At 40.4% G+C, this 12,684-nt stretch overlaps 1 protein-coding gene across 5 annotated transcripts in view; it reads left to right on the top strand.

The window, feature by feature from the left end:
* The first annotated feature begins 21 nt into the window (after positions 1-21).
* The window catches only part of SF3B1 (splicing factor 3b subunit 1), a 60,866-nt gene continuing 48,203 nt past the window's right edge, over positions 22-12,684 (top strand). For 4 of the 5 annotated variants that reach the window (XM_061380632.1, XM_061380627.1, XM_061380644.1 and 1 more), the window contains exon 1: positions 140-262. The gene's annotated coding sequence lies outside the window, so the exon portion shown is untranslated. Of the gene's footprint in view, positions 263-12,684 lie in introns of all 5 variants that reach the window. The other variant, XM_061380607.1, reaches the window with a different exon arrangement.

The raw sequence follows: 12,684 nt of genomic DNA, 5'->3' as shown, positions 1-12,684 counted from the left end.
TCCAGCCGGCCAATCAGAGGGACCGCAGAGCCGGGTGGACGAATCCCTCTAGGCCGGCGGGTGTTCAGTTCCCGCCGCGCTCTGACGTAAGAATTACCGTGACCGCTCACCCCTGCTCCAGCTCAGGAACTGTTCCTCGATCCACCAACCGCCGTGGTTGTCTTGAGGCTGCTTCCGGTCGCGAGGCTAGCCACGTGAGCCCAGCGCAGGGGCGGGAGGAAGCCCGAGGTTCTGAGTATCGATTATGTAACTGTACGAACCGGTGAGTGCTGGGCTGGACCTGCCACCCCTGCCGTCTGCGAAGTGTGGCGTCAGTCTTGCTGTTAATGAATGTACCTGCTGTCTTTACCCCGTGAGGTTGTTATGAGGGCAATATAATAAGGTTATGGCCTTAGAGAAGAGACTCGGTTCTGTTTGCCTTCTTTCTGTGTGGCCAACATTTTAACGGGTGTTCATGTATGGTTTGGGTTTCCCTCAGCCCAAATTTTGCTTCCATTCGGATTTTGCTTCCATTCACCCATTTGAGGAATCATTCATCTAGTCTTGACATTTGTTCTCGCTTTGTTTGTTCCTAGGTCCTTATTTAACTTTTATATGCCATAGTTTCTTGTGAACTGTAAAGTGAGGATAGCCATACTGTCAATACTTAACTGCACACAGTTTTGAGAAATTGTAGCTGACTAAATGAAATAAACATAGTTATTGAGCACTCACTCTCCACTGTTTTAGGTGCTGGATAAATGAACAAAAGCCTACTATCATAGAGGTTCTAATCTAGAGTAGGGGAAATAAATTTTCATTCAATTAATACAGTGTCAGATAATCATATGCTGTAGGAAAAAGTATGAAAAGCAGATGGAGAGGGCTAAAGTGGGGTGCTGTTTTATATAAAGTGGTCAGGTGGGCCTCTGAGAAGGTGATAATGAACGGGCTTAAATGAAGTTAGGAGGTGAACTATGTGAATATTTGGGAAGGGAACAGCAAGTGCAAAGGCCTCAGACAGAAACAGTCTTGCCCTGTTTTATGAGAAGCAAGGGCTTTGTATTACAGTCAGTGAGGGTGAGAGTGGTAGAAAATGAGGTCAGAGGTAGTGAGGGCTTTTTCATAGTATCTGGGAGGCCATGGTGCCATCTTTGGATTTTATTCTAAGTGTAAAGGGAAGTCATTTGAGATGACTTGATCTGATTTACATTAACATAAATATTCCAGCTTTTGTGTATCTGTATGATTATTATTTTCTACTCTTGCTTTGTTCATTGAAGCTGTTGTTATTCAGTCGTTCAGTTGTGTCTGACTCTGTGGACACCATGGACTGCAGCATGCCAGGCTTCTGTGTTCTTCACCATCTCCTGGAGCTTGATCAGAGTCATGTCCATTGAGTCAGTGATGCCATCCAACCATCTCATCCTCTGACATCCCGTCCTCTGTCCTCCCGTCCTCTGTCCCCTTTTCCTCCTGCCTTCAATCTTTCCCAGCATCAGAGTCTTTTCTAATGAGTTGGCTCTTCGCATCAGGATGTCAAAGTATTGGAATTTCAGCTTCAGCATCAGTCCCTCCAATGAATAGTCAAGGTTGATTTCCTTTAGGATTGACTAGTTTGATCTTGCAATGCAAGGGACTCTCAAGAGTCTTCTCCAATACACACTTCAAAAGCAGCAGTTCTTCGGCACTCAATCTTCTTTATGGTTCAACCTTCACACCCATACATGACTTCTGGAAAACTATAGCTTTGACTACATGGACCTTTGTTGGCAAAGTAATGTTTCTTCTTTTTAATATGCTGTCTAAGTTGGTCATAACTTTTCTTCCAATGAGCAAGCATCTTTTAATGTCATGGCTGTAGTCATCATCTGTAGTGATCTTGGAGCCCAGGAAAATAAATTCTGTCACTGTTTGCAATGCTTTCCCATCTATTTGCCAAGGAGTAATGGGACCAGATGCCATGATCTTAGTTTTCTTAATATTGAGTTTTAAGCCAGCTTCTTCACTCTCCACTTTCACTTTCATCAAGGGACTCATTAGTTCCTCTTCGCTTTTTGCCCTAAGTGTGGTGTCATCTGCATTGCTGACGTTACTGATACTTCTCCCAGCAATCTTGATTCCAGCTAGATGCTTGTGCTGCATCTAGCCCAGCATTTTGCATGATGTACTCTGCCTGTAAGTTAAATAAGCAGGGTGACAATATTCAGCCTTGACATACACCTTTCCCAATTTGGAACCAGTCTGTTGTTCATGTCTGGTTCTAACTATTGCTTCTTGACCTGCATACAGGTTTCTCAAGAGGCAGATAAGGTGGTCAAGTACTCCCATCTCTTTAAGAATTTTCCACACTTTGTTGTAATCTGCACAAAGGCTTTATCATCAGTGAAGCAGAAATAGATATCTTTCTGGAATTCTCTAGCTTTTTCTATGATCTACCAGATGTTGGCAATTTGATCTCTGGTTGCTCTGCCTTTTCTAAGTCTAACTTAAACATCTGGGAGTTCTCAGTTCACATACTGTTGAAGCCTAGCTTGGAGAATTTTGAGCATTACTTTGCTAGTATGTGAAATGAGTGCAATTGTGCGGTAGTTTGAACATTGTTTGGCATCGCCTTTCTTTGGGATTGAAATGAAAACTGACCTTTTCCAGTCCTGTGGCTGAGTTTTCCAAATTTGCTGGCATATTGAGTGCAGCACTTTAACTGGATCATCTTAAAAGATGATTTGAAATAGCTCAGCTGGAATTCCATCACCTCTGCTATTTTTGTTCATAGTGGTGTTTCCTAAGGCCCACTTGACTGTAAACTCCAGGATGTCTGGCTCTAAGTGAGTGATTACACCATTGTGGTTATCTGAGTCATTAATATCTTTTTTGTATAATTCTTCTGTGTATTCTTGCCCCCTCTTAATATCTTCTGCTTCTATTAGGTCTATAACATTTGTGTCCTTTATAGTACCCATCTTTGCATGAAATATTCCCTTAGTATCTCTAATTTTCTTGAAGAGATCTTGTTTTTTGCATTCTGTTGTTTTCCTCTATTTCTTTGCAATGATCACTTTAGTAGGAAGACTTTCTTATCTCCCCTTGCTATTCTTTGGAACTCTGCATTCAAATGGGTGTATCTTTCTTTTTCTCCTTTGCCTTTCACTTCTCTTCTTTTCTCAGCTATTCATTAAGGCCTCCTCAGACAACCATTTTGCCTTTCTTCTTCTTGGGGATGGTCTTGATCCCTGCCTCCTGTACAATGTCACGAATCTCCGTCCATAATTCTTCAGGCACTCTATCAGATCTAATCCCTTGAATCTTTTTGTCACTTCCACTGTATAATTGTAAGGGATTTGATGTAGGTCATATCTGAATGGCCTAGTGGTTTTCCCCACTTTGTTCAATTAAAGTCTGACTTTGGTGATTAGGAGTTCATGATCTGAACCACAGTCAGCTCCCAGTCTTTTTTTTCCTGGCTGTATAGAGTGTCCCCATCTTCAACAGTAAAGAATATAATCAATCTGATTTTAGTATTGACCATCTGTGATGTCCATGTGTAGAGTCGTCTCTTGTGTTGTTGGAAGAGGGTGTTTGCTATGACCAGTGCATTCTCTTGCAAAACTCTGTTAGCCTTTGCCCTGCTTCATTTTGTACTCCAAAGTCAAACTTGCCCATTACTCCAAGTATCTTTTGACTGTCTACTTTTGCATTCCAGTCTCCTCTGATGAAAAGGACATGTTTTTTTTGTGTTAGTTCTAGAAAGTTTTGTAGGTCCTTCCTTGCAGTTACCCCTTACTAGATGCTTTGTGGTGTGAGTTCAGATCCCGAGCTACAGAGTATGTCAAGCAGTTTTCAGTTCAACACAGGATGTAATTGTTGATTGAGGTGGTTCTGTTGCTGCATCCTACACTAGTCTGTGTGCGCGCGTGCTAAGTCGTTTCAGTCATGTCCAGTTCTGTGACCCTGTGGGCCATAGCCCACCAGTTTCCTGTATGGGATTCTTCAGGCAAGAATATACTAGATATACTAGGTTGCTGTGCCCCCCTCCAGGGGATCTTCCTGACCCAGGGATCAAACCCACATCTCTTACATTTCCTACATTGGCAGGTGGGTTCTTTACCACTAGAGCTACCTCGAAAGCCCATTGTTAAAACTAAAGTGAAAGTGAAGTCGTTCAGTAGTGTCTGACTCTTGGCGACCCTGTGGACTGTAGCCTACCAGGCTCCTCTGTCCATGGGATTCTTCAGGGAAGGATACTGGAGTGAGTTGCCATTTCCTTCTCCAGGGGATCTTCCTAAATGGCCTATTAAATGTATTTTTCAACATAATACATGATTTACTCATGAATCTAATAGAAAGGTTTCTTTTGTTAAATTCACCAAACATTTTCTCATAGAACTCTTCTCAGACATAAGAAAATATCTACTGAATTGGCTCATTCAATTGAATCATTCTCCTCTGCACTTCTCCCAAGATTTTGTTTAAGGCAAATAAAGGAATCTTTGTGACAGATGACAGTGTATGGTACTCAGCTGACTTCTTAGCAAAGGATAGAGTTATATGTCAGAAGCTTAAAGGTGATAAGAAACTCTGGTTCAGTTTTAGTAGATGATGGTGCTTCCATATATTGTAGGCAAAAAAAAATTTGTTTTGACGATAGGAAAAGATCTGTAGTATATTAAAACTCAGCAGAGATCTGTGGGAAGCAGTAATTCAGAATTCAAACCAACTACGCTGCCAAAAATATATCTGATACACCACCACCTATTACATGTTATCGCCAAAATAATTGAAGATGAATCTGGTCAAGCTTGTGGATATGCCAGTTTAAATGGGGGATAGAAGAACATGTTAAATGATACCCTACAATCTGCCAAATACGGAATATGGGAAATTCTGTAGGACGGATGACCCAATTTCTTCAAATAAATGTCAAATTACGAAGATTGGGGGTAGGGGGGTTGTTGTAGACTTATAAGATTTAAGAGGCATTATTTACATTTTGTTTTGAACAAACCAAATATTAAAGAAACATACAAGACTGGGAAATTCACTGAAATACCTACTTTAGTAAAGATTCATACTGAAGATTAGAGGTAAAATATGTTTGTGCTTTACTTTGAAATGATCCAGTGAGGGTAGAGGAATAGAGTATATAAAACAAAATTGATCATTTGTTGATAATTATTGGACTGGATAAGTGTAATTAGGAATTTGTAATAGTATTGTATCTAGTTTTTCTGGATGTTTGAAATCTCTGAATATTTCTGTATCTGTACACACACACACACTCACATATACATGTGTATGTTTTTAACTTTTTTTAGTTTTTTAACTTTTTGTTTTGTATTGGGGTATAGCTGGTTAACAGACAGTTTTGTGATACTTTCAGGTGAACAATTAAGGGACTTAGCCATACATATACATGTATCCATTCTCCCCTAACCTTCCCTCCCATCCAGGCTGCCACATAATGTTGAGCAGAATTCCATGTGCTATACAGTAAATCCTTGTTGATTATCCATTTTAAATATAGCACAGTGTACAAGCCCACCCCAAACTCCCTAACTATCCTTTCTCCCTTCCTTCCCCTCTTCCCCATAACCATAAGCTCATTCTCAAAGTCTTTGTCTGTTTCTGTTTTGTAAGTAACTTCATTTGTATCATTTCTTTTTAGATTACACATATAAGGGATGCCATACAATGGTATTTCTTCTCTAACTTCACTCAGTATGACAGTCTCTAGGTCCATCCATATTGCTACAAATAGCATTATTTTATTCTTTTTAATAGCTCACTAATATTCCATTGTATATATGTACCACATCTTCTTTATCCATCTTTACAAGTGACATTTTCCTGATTCACTTCTATGTAGAAATATGCTTTGACCTTTTGCTTACTTCAGAACCCTTAATATAGATTGAACAGAACCATAAAGGCTTCAGATAAATAGGCATGGCTATGACTTTGTATTAATACTATTTTTAAGCAACACTTTGGTCAAAACAAATACAGGATGAATTTTAACCACAGATTAAGACTTTAAAATTTTTAAACATCACTTGTAAATATTTCTTCCCTGAAATAAATAAAACAAGGTTTCAAAGTTAATGTAATCTCATTACTGGGACCTTTTTGATCAGTAGCATAATCTTCCCAGCACTCTCAATGATCTCTTACAGGGATTATCTTTGAGAAAATTTTGGTTGAAAGAACATCTTCCTTGAGTAAATCAGAACTGAATTACTGAATGAGAGATTAGTGTAATTATAGGTGTTAGTTTCCAATAAAAATCGACTGTCAAAGGAGATTAACTGGACAGTTTGTCCTTACTGATATGGTTGTGTTAGGAACCAATCAGTTAAATTATACTAGTTATTTTTAACAGGAAATTTAATATAAAGACGTTGTTAAACAGAGATTGGAGAACTTAGGTGATACAATTTCTGACAACATGTGTGAAATGTTGCCAACTACTTGATGCTTTTGAACTGTGATGTTAGAGAAGACTCTTGAGAGTTCCTTGGACTGCAAGGAGATCCAACCAGTCCATCCTAAAGGAAATCAGTCCTGAGTATTCATTGGAAGGACTGATGCAGAAGCTGAAACTCCAGTACTTTGGCCACGTGATGCAAAGAACTGACTCATTTGAAAAGACCCTGATACTGGGAAAGATTGAAGGCAGGAAGAGAAGGGGATGACAGAGGATGAGATGGTTGGATGGCATCACCGACTCAATGGACATAAGTTTGGGTAAGTTCCAGGAGTTGGTGATGGACAGGGAGGCCTGGCGTGCTGCAGTCTAAGGGGTTGCAAAGAGTCAGACATGACTGAGTGACTGAACTGAACTGAGAGAAGCTGAGAATCAGAGATTCAGTGCAGTGTCAAGACTTTTATTGGGGGCTGACCACATGGTCACTTCTGTTCAGTTCAGTTCAGTTCAGTCTCTCCGTCGTGTCCGACTCTTTACAACCCCCTGAATTGCAGCACGCCAGGCCTCCCTGTCCATCACCAACTCCCAGAGTTCACCCAAACTCATGTCCATCGAGACGGTGATGCCATCCAGCCATCTCATCCTCTGTCGTCCCCTTCTCCTCCTGCCCCCAATTCCTCCCAGCATCAGAGTCTTTTACAGTGAGTCAACTCTTCGTATGAGGTGGCCAAGGTATTGGAGTTTCAGCTTTAGCATCATTCCTTCCAAAGAACACCCAGGACTGATCTCCTTTAGAATGGACTGGTTGGACCTCCTTGTAGTCCAAGGGACTCTCAAGAGTCATTTTCAACACCACAGTTAAAAAGCATCAATTCTTCAGCGCTCAGCTTTCTTCACAGTCCAACTTTCACATCCATATATGACCACTGGAAAAACCATAGCCTTGACTAGACAGACCTTTGTTGGCAAAGTGATGTCTCTGCTTTTGAATATGCTATCTAGGTTGGTCATAACTTTCCTTCCAAGGAGCAAGCATCTTAATTTCATGGCTGCAATCAGAATCTGCAGTGATTTTGGAGCCCCAAAAATAAAGTCTGACACTGTTTCCCCATCTATTTCCCATGAAGTGATGGGACCACATGCCATGATCTTCGTTTTCTGCATGTTGAGCTTTAAGCCAACTTTTTCACTCTCCTCTTTCACTTTCAACAAGAGGTTCTTTAGTTCTTCTTCACTTTCTGCCATAATGGTGGTGTCATCTGCATATCTGAGGTTATTGATATTTCTCCCAGCAATCTTGATTCCAGCTTGTGCTTCTTCCAGCCCAGCATTTCTCATGATGTACTCTGCATATAAGTTAAATAAGCAGGGTGACAATATACAGCCTTGACGTACTCCTTTTCCTATTTGGAACCAGTCTGTTGTTCCATGTCCAGTTCTAACTGTTGCTTCCTGACCTGCATATAGGTTTCTCAAGAAACAGGTCAGGTGGTCTGGTATTCCCATCTCTTTCAGAATTTTCCACAGTTTATTCTGATCCACACAGTCAAAGGCTTTGGCATAGTCAATAAAGCAGAAATAGATGTTTTTCTGGAACTCTCTTGCTTTTTCCATGATCCAGCAGATGTTGGCAATTTGATCTCTGGTTCCTCTGCCTTTTCTAAAACCAGCTTGAACATCTGGAAGTTCATGGTTCATGTATTGCTGAAGCTTGGCTTGGAGAATTTTGAGCATTACTTTACTAGCGTGTGAGATGAGTGCAATTGTGTGGTAGTTTGAGCATTCTTTGGCATTGCCTTTCTTTGGGGTTGGAATGAAAACTGATCTTTTCCAGTCCTGTGGCCACTGCTGGGTTTTCCAAATTTGCTGGCATATTGAGTGCAGCACTTTCACAGCATTATCTTCCAGGATTTGAAATAGCTCAACTGGAATTCCATCACCTCCACTAGCTTTGTTCATAGTGATGCTTTCTAAGGCCCACTTGACTTCACATTCCAGATGTCAGGCTCTAGATGAGTGATCACACCATCATGATTATCTTGGTCGTGAAGATCTTTTTTGTACAGTTCTTCTGTGTATTCTTGCCACCTCTTCTTAATATCTTCTGCTTCTGTTATGTCCATACCATTTCTGTCCTTTATCGAGCCCATCTTTGCATGAAATGTTCCCTTGGTATCTCTAATTTTCTTGAAGAGATCTCTAGTCTTTCCCATTCTGTTGTTTTCCTCTATTTCTTTGCATTTATCGCTGAGGAAGGCTTTCTTATCTCTCCTTGCTATTCTTTGCTATGCTAAGTCACTTCAGTCGTTTCCGACTCTGTGCGACCCCATGGACGGCAGCCCACCAGGCTCCCCCATCCCTGGGATTCTCCAGGCAAGAACACTGGAGTGGGCTGCCATTTCCTTCTCCAATGCATGAAAGTGAAAAGTGAAAGTGAAGTCGCTCAGTCATGTCCAACTGTTAGCGACCCCATGGATTGCAGCCTAACAGGCTCCTCCGTCCATGGGATTTTCCAAGCAAGAGTACTGGAGTGGGTGCTATTCTTTAGAACTCTGCATTCAGATGCTTATATCTTTCCTTTTCTCCTTTGCCTTTCGCTTCTCTTCTTTTCACAGCTATTTTTAAGGCCTCCTCAGACAGCCATTTTGCTTTTTTGCATTTCTTTTCCATGGGGATGGTCTTGATCCCTGTCTCCTGTACAATGTCATGAACCTCCATCCGTAGTTCATCAGGCACTCTATCAGATCTAGTCCCTTAAATCTATTTCTCACTTCCACTGTATAATCATAAGGGATTTGATTTAGGTTATACCTGAATGGTCTAGTGGTTTTCCCGACTTTCTTCAATTTAAGTCTGAATTTGTCAATAGGGAGTTCATGATCTGAGCCACAGTCAGCTCCTGGTCTTGTTTTTGCTGACTGTATAGAGCTTCTCCATCTTTGGCTGCAAAGAATATAATCAATCTGATTTCGGTGTTGACCATCTGGTGATGTCCATGTGTAGAGTCTTCTCTTGTGTTGTTGGAAGAGGGTGTTTGCTATAACCAGTGCATTTTCTTGGCAAAATTCTATTAGCCTTTGCCCTGCTTCATTCCGTATTCCAAGGCCAAATTTGCCAGTTACTCCAGGTGTTTCGTGACTTCCTACTTTTGCATTCCAGTCCCCTATAATGAAAAGGACATCTTTTTTGGGTGTTAGTTCTAAAAGGTCTTGTAGCTCTTCATAGAACCGTTCAACTTCAGCTTCTTCAGCATTACTGGTTGGGGCATAGACTTGGATTACTGTGATATTGAATGGTTTGCCTTGGAAACGAACAGAGATCATTCTGTCCTTTTTGAGATTGCATCCAAGTACTGCATTTCGGACTCTTTTGTTGACCATGATGGCTACTCCATTTCTTCTAAGGGATTCCTTCTCACAGTAGTAGATATAATGGTCATCTGAGTTAAATTCACCCATTCCAGTCCATTTTAGTTCGCTGATTCCTAGAATGTCGACATTCACTCTTGCCATCTCCTGTTTGACCACTTCCAATTTGCCTTGATTCATGGACCTAACATTCCAGGTTCCTGTGCAATATTGCTCTTTACAGCATCAGACCTTGCTTCTGTCACCAGTCACATCCATAACTGGGTATTGTTTTTGCTTTGACTCCATCCCTTCATTCTTTCTGGAGTTATTTCTCCACTGATGTCCAGTAGCATATTGGGCACCTACCGACCTGGGGAGTTCCTCTTTCAGTATCCTGTCATTTTGCCTTTTCATACTGTTCATGGGGTTTTGAAGGCAAGAATACTGAAGTGGTTTGCCATTCCTTTCTCCAGTGGACCACATTCTGTCAGACCTCTCCACCATGACCCACCCGTCTTGGGTGGCCCCACAGGACATGGCTTAATTTCATTGAGTTAGACAAGGCTGTGGTTTGTGTGATTGCATTGGCTAGTTTTTTGTGAGTATGGTTTGTGTGTCTGCCCTCTGATGCCCTCTCGCAACACCTACCGTCTTACTTGGGTTTCTCTTACCTTGGACGTGGAATGTCTCTTCATGGCTGCTCCAGCAATGTGCAACCGCTGCTCCTTACCTTGGATGAGGGGTATATCCTCACCACCGCCCCGCCTGACCTTGAACGTGGAGTAGCTCCTCTCAGCCCTCCTGCGCCTGCGCAGCCACCACTCCTTGGACGTGGGGGCACACTCTACCGGAGTGCTAAATTTCTCTCCCAAAGTGAAAGGAAAGAAAGCTGTTGTGGCATAAGCCATGTTGCTTGCACAGTTTAGACACAGTAGACAGATTTATCATTTTGGGGAATGTTAGAAATTTACTTGAAATCCAAGTTCCAAAATGCCAACCAAAAACAGGAAAACTGCTTGGAAATGCAAAGCACAATAAAATAATTACATGAACAAACAAAAGTACCTGTTAAAGTTGCTATAGTTGGCAGCACTTAAAATTGGTAATTAGTATTTTTAAAAAGCTCCGTAGCTTAAAAGTTACATAGCTACAAGTTAATCTTTGTAGTTAAAGTTAATACGTTAACTATGTATTAATCTACATGGTTAATCTTTGTTGATTAACTTTTAGCAGTTTTATTTACGAGGGCACAATAGATTTAATAAATTGGAATTCAGTAGACAATCCTAGATTTAATTAATAAAATGTAATTATGCACTTGATTTACTCTTTGGACAGTGTCCTGATACTGTTACAACTTTAATTTTAAAATATTAACATACCTTTCTTATGTAGAAGTCTATTTTGCATTCTTGAGAGAAAAAATAGAAGAATTGGATCATGGTATCCATTCAGAGAATGTTTTAATGCTTAATTACATTTTTTGTTTTCACCTATTTATAAGAAGTAAATTATGTGGTATTCAATTTAAGAATAGATGAGTTCAGAAATACCATGTTGGGAAAAATAAAGATCCCAAACAAAAAGAAACACAACTAGCTGCACAGCTCTGAGAATTTAATAATAAATCAACTTTTGGGGCTTCCCTGGTGGTTCAGTGTTTAAGAATTTGCCTGCCAATGCATGAGATATGCGTTCGATCCCTAATCTGGTAAGATCCTACATGCCTCAGAGTAGCTAAACCTCTGTACTGCAACTGTTGAGCCCTCAGGCCACAACTACTGAAGCCCAAAACACCCTAGAACTTATAGCTGCACAAGAGAAGCCACCGCAATAAGTCCACGCAGCACAACTAGAGAAAAGCCCGTGCAGCAGTGAAAGGGTCAACTATACTTCAAACCATTTATTGATATAGTCTTTATGATATGTTCAGATATAAGGCAGTCTTGTTATAGTATCTCTCTCCTGCTGTTCCTCAAGGCACTTTCCACATTCCCAACATTCACTTTACTCAGTATATCCTTAGATTATCAGTTTATATATAGAAGGATATTACTCAGGACTATGAAGTCAGGTGAAAAAGTGCATGGGGCAAGGCATGTGGGCAGGGGCGTGAAGCATCATCTCTGAGTGTGCCACTCTTCCCAGTCCCATGTATTCACTGGCCCAGAAGCTCCCAACTTAATTTTCTTTGGAGGCCTCCTATCATGTTTTGACTTTTTTAAAGTCTGATTTTTCATATTAACATCTTTATGTTTGAGCTCTTTCCTTTTTGGAATAATTTGTGATTTTAGAGTATGTAATTTCTGCCAATATCCCCCTTCTTAAACAGTCTTCCCTTTAAGAATTTGGTGTAAAAATTGAATAATATATATATCGAGTGTGTTTGTATATGCATAACATTAATCAATGAATGCATAAATCATGCTTAACCTTTGGGGAATGAGACATGAGGTAAGGCTTTTACTTTTCATTTTATATCTTTTGGGGGGCACTATTTTGAATAATTTATAATATATATTGTTTTTTGGAATCAGAACTAAATTATTCATGATATTAGATTTGGTAGTGATTTATTGGATATGACACCAAATGCTCAAGCAACAGAAGAAAAAAAAAGGTAAACTGGACTTCATCAAAGTTAAGTTTGTGCATCAAAAGACTAAAGAAGACAAAACTTCATCAAAGTTAAGTTTGTGCATCACCAGAGGGAAAGTCAACAGATAGTGAATTAGAAAAACTCAGTTTCCCCCCTATGTATTTCTCCTGTGTGTTTCCTTTGCTACTCACACAAAACAATTCACTTCTTGTCACCAAACATGTGGAGGTTTTTCCCACACCAAGTAATTCTCTGTCACACCAGCTGCATGTCTTACAGTTTAGCTCAGTTCTCATACTATCTACCTGGAGATAGTGTTGGATCCCACAGGT

The sequence above is a fragment of the Bos javanicus genome, chromosome 2, assembly GCF_032452875.1.
Source record: "Bos javanicus breed banteng chromosome 2, ARS-OSU_banteng_1.0, whole genome shotgun sequence".
Lineage (NCBI taxonomy): Eukaryota > Metazoa > Chordata > Mammalia > Artiodactyla > Bovidae > Bos > Bos javanicus.
This window is presented reverse-complemented; position numbering and strand designations above follow the sequence as displayed.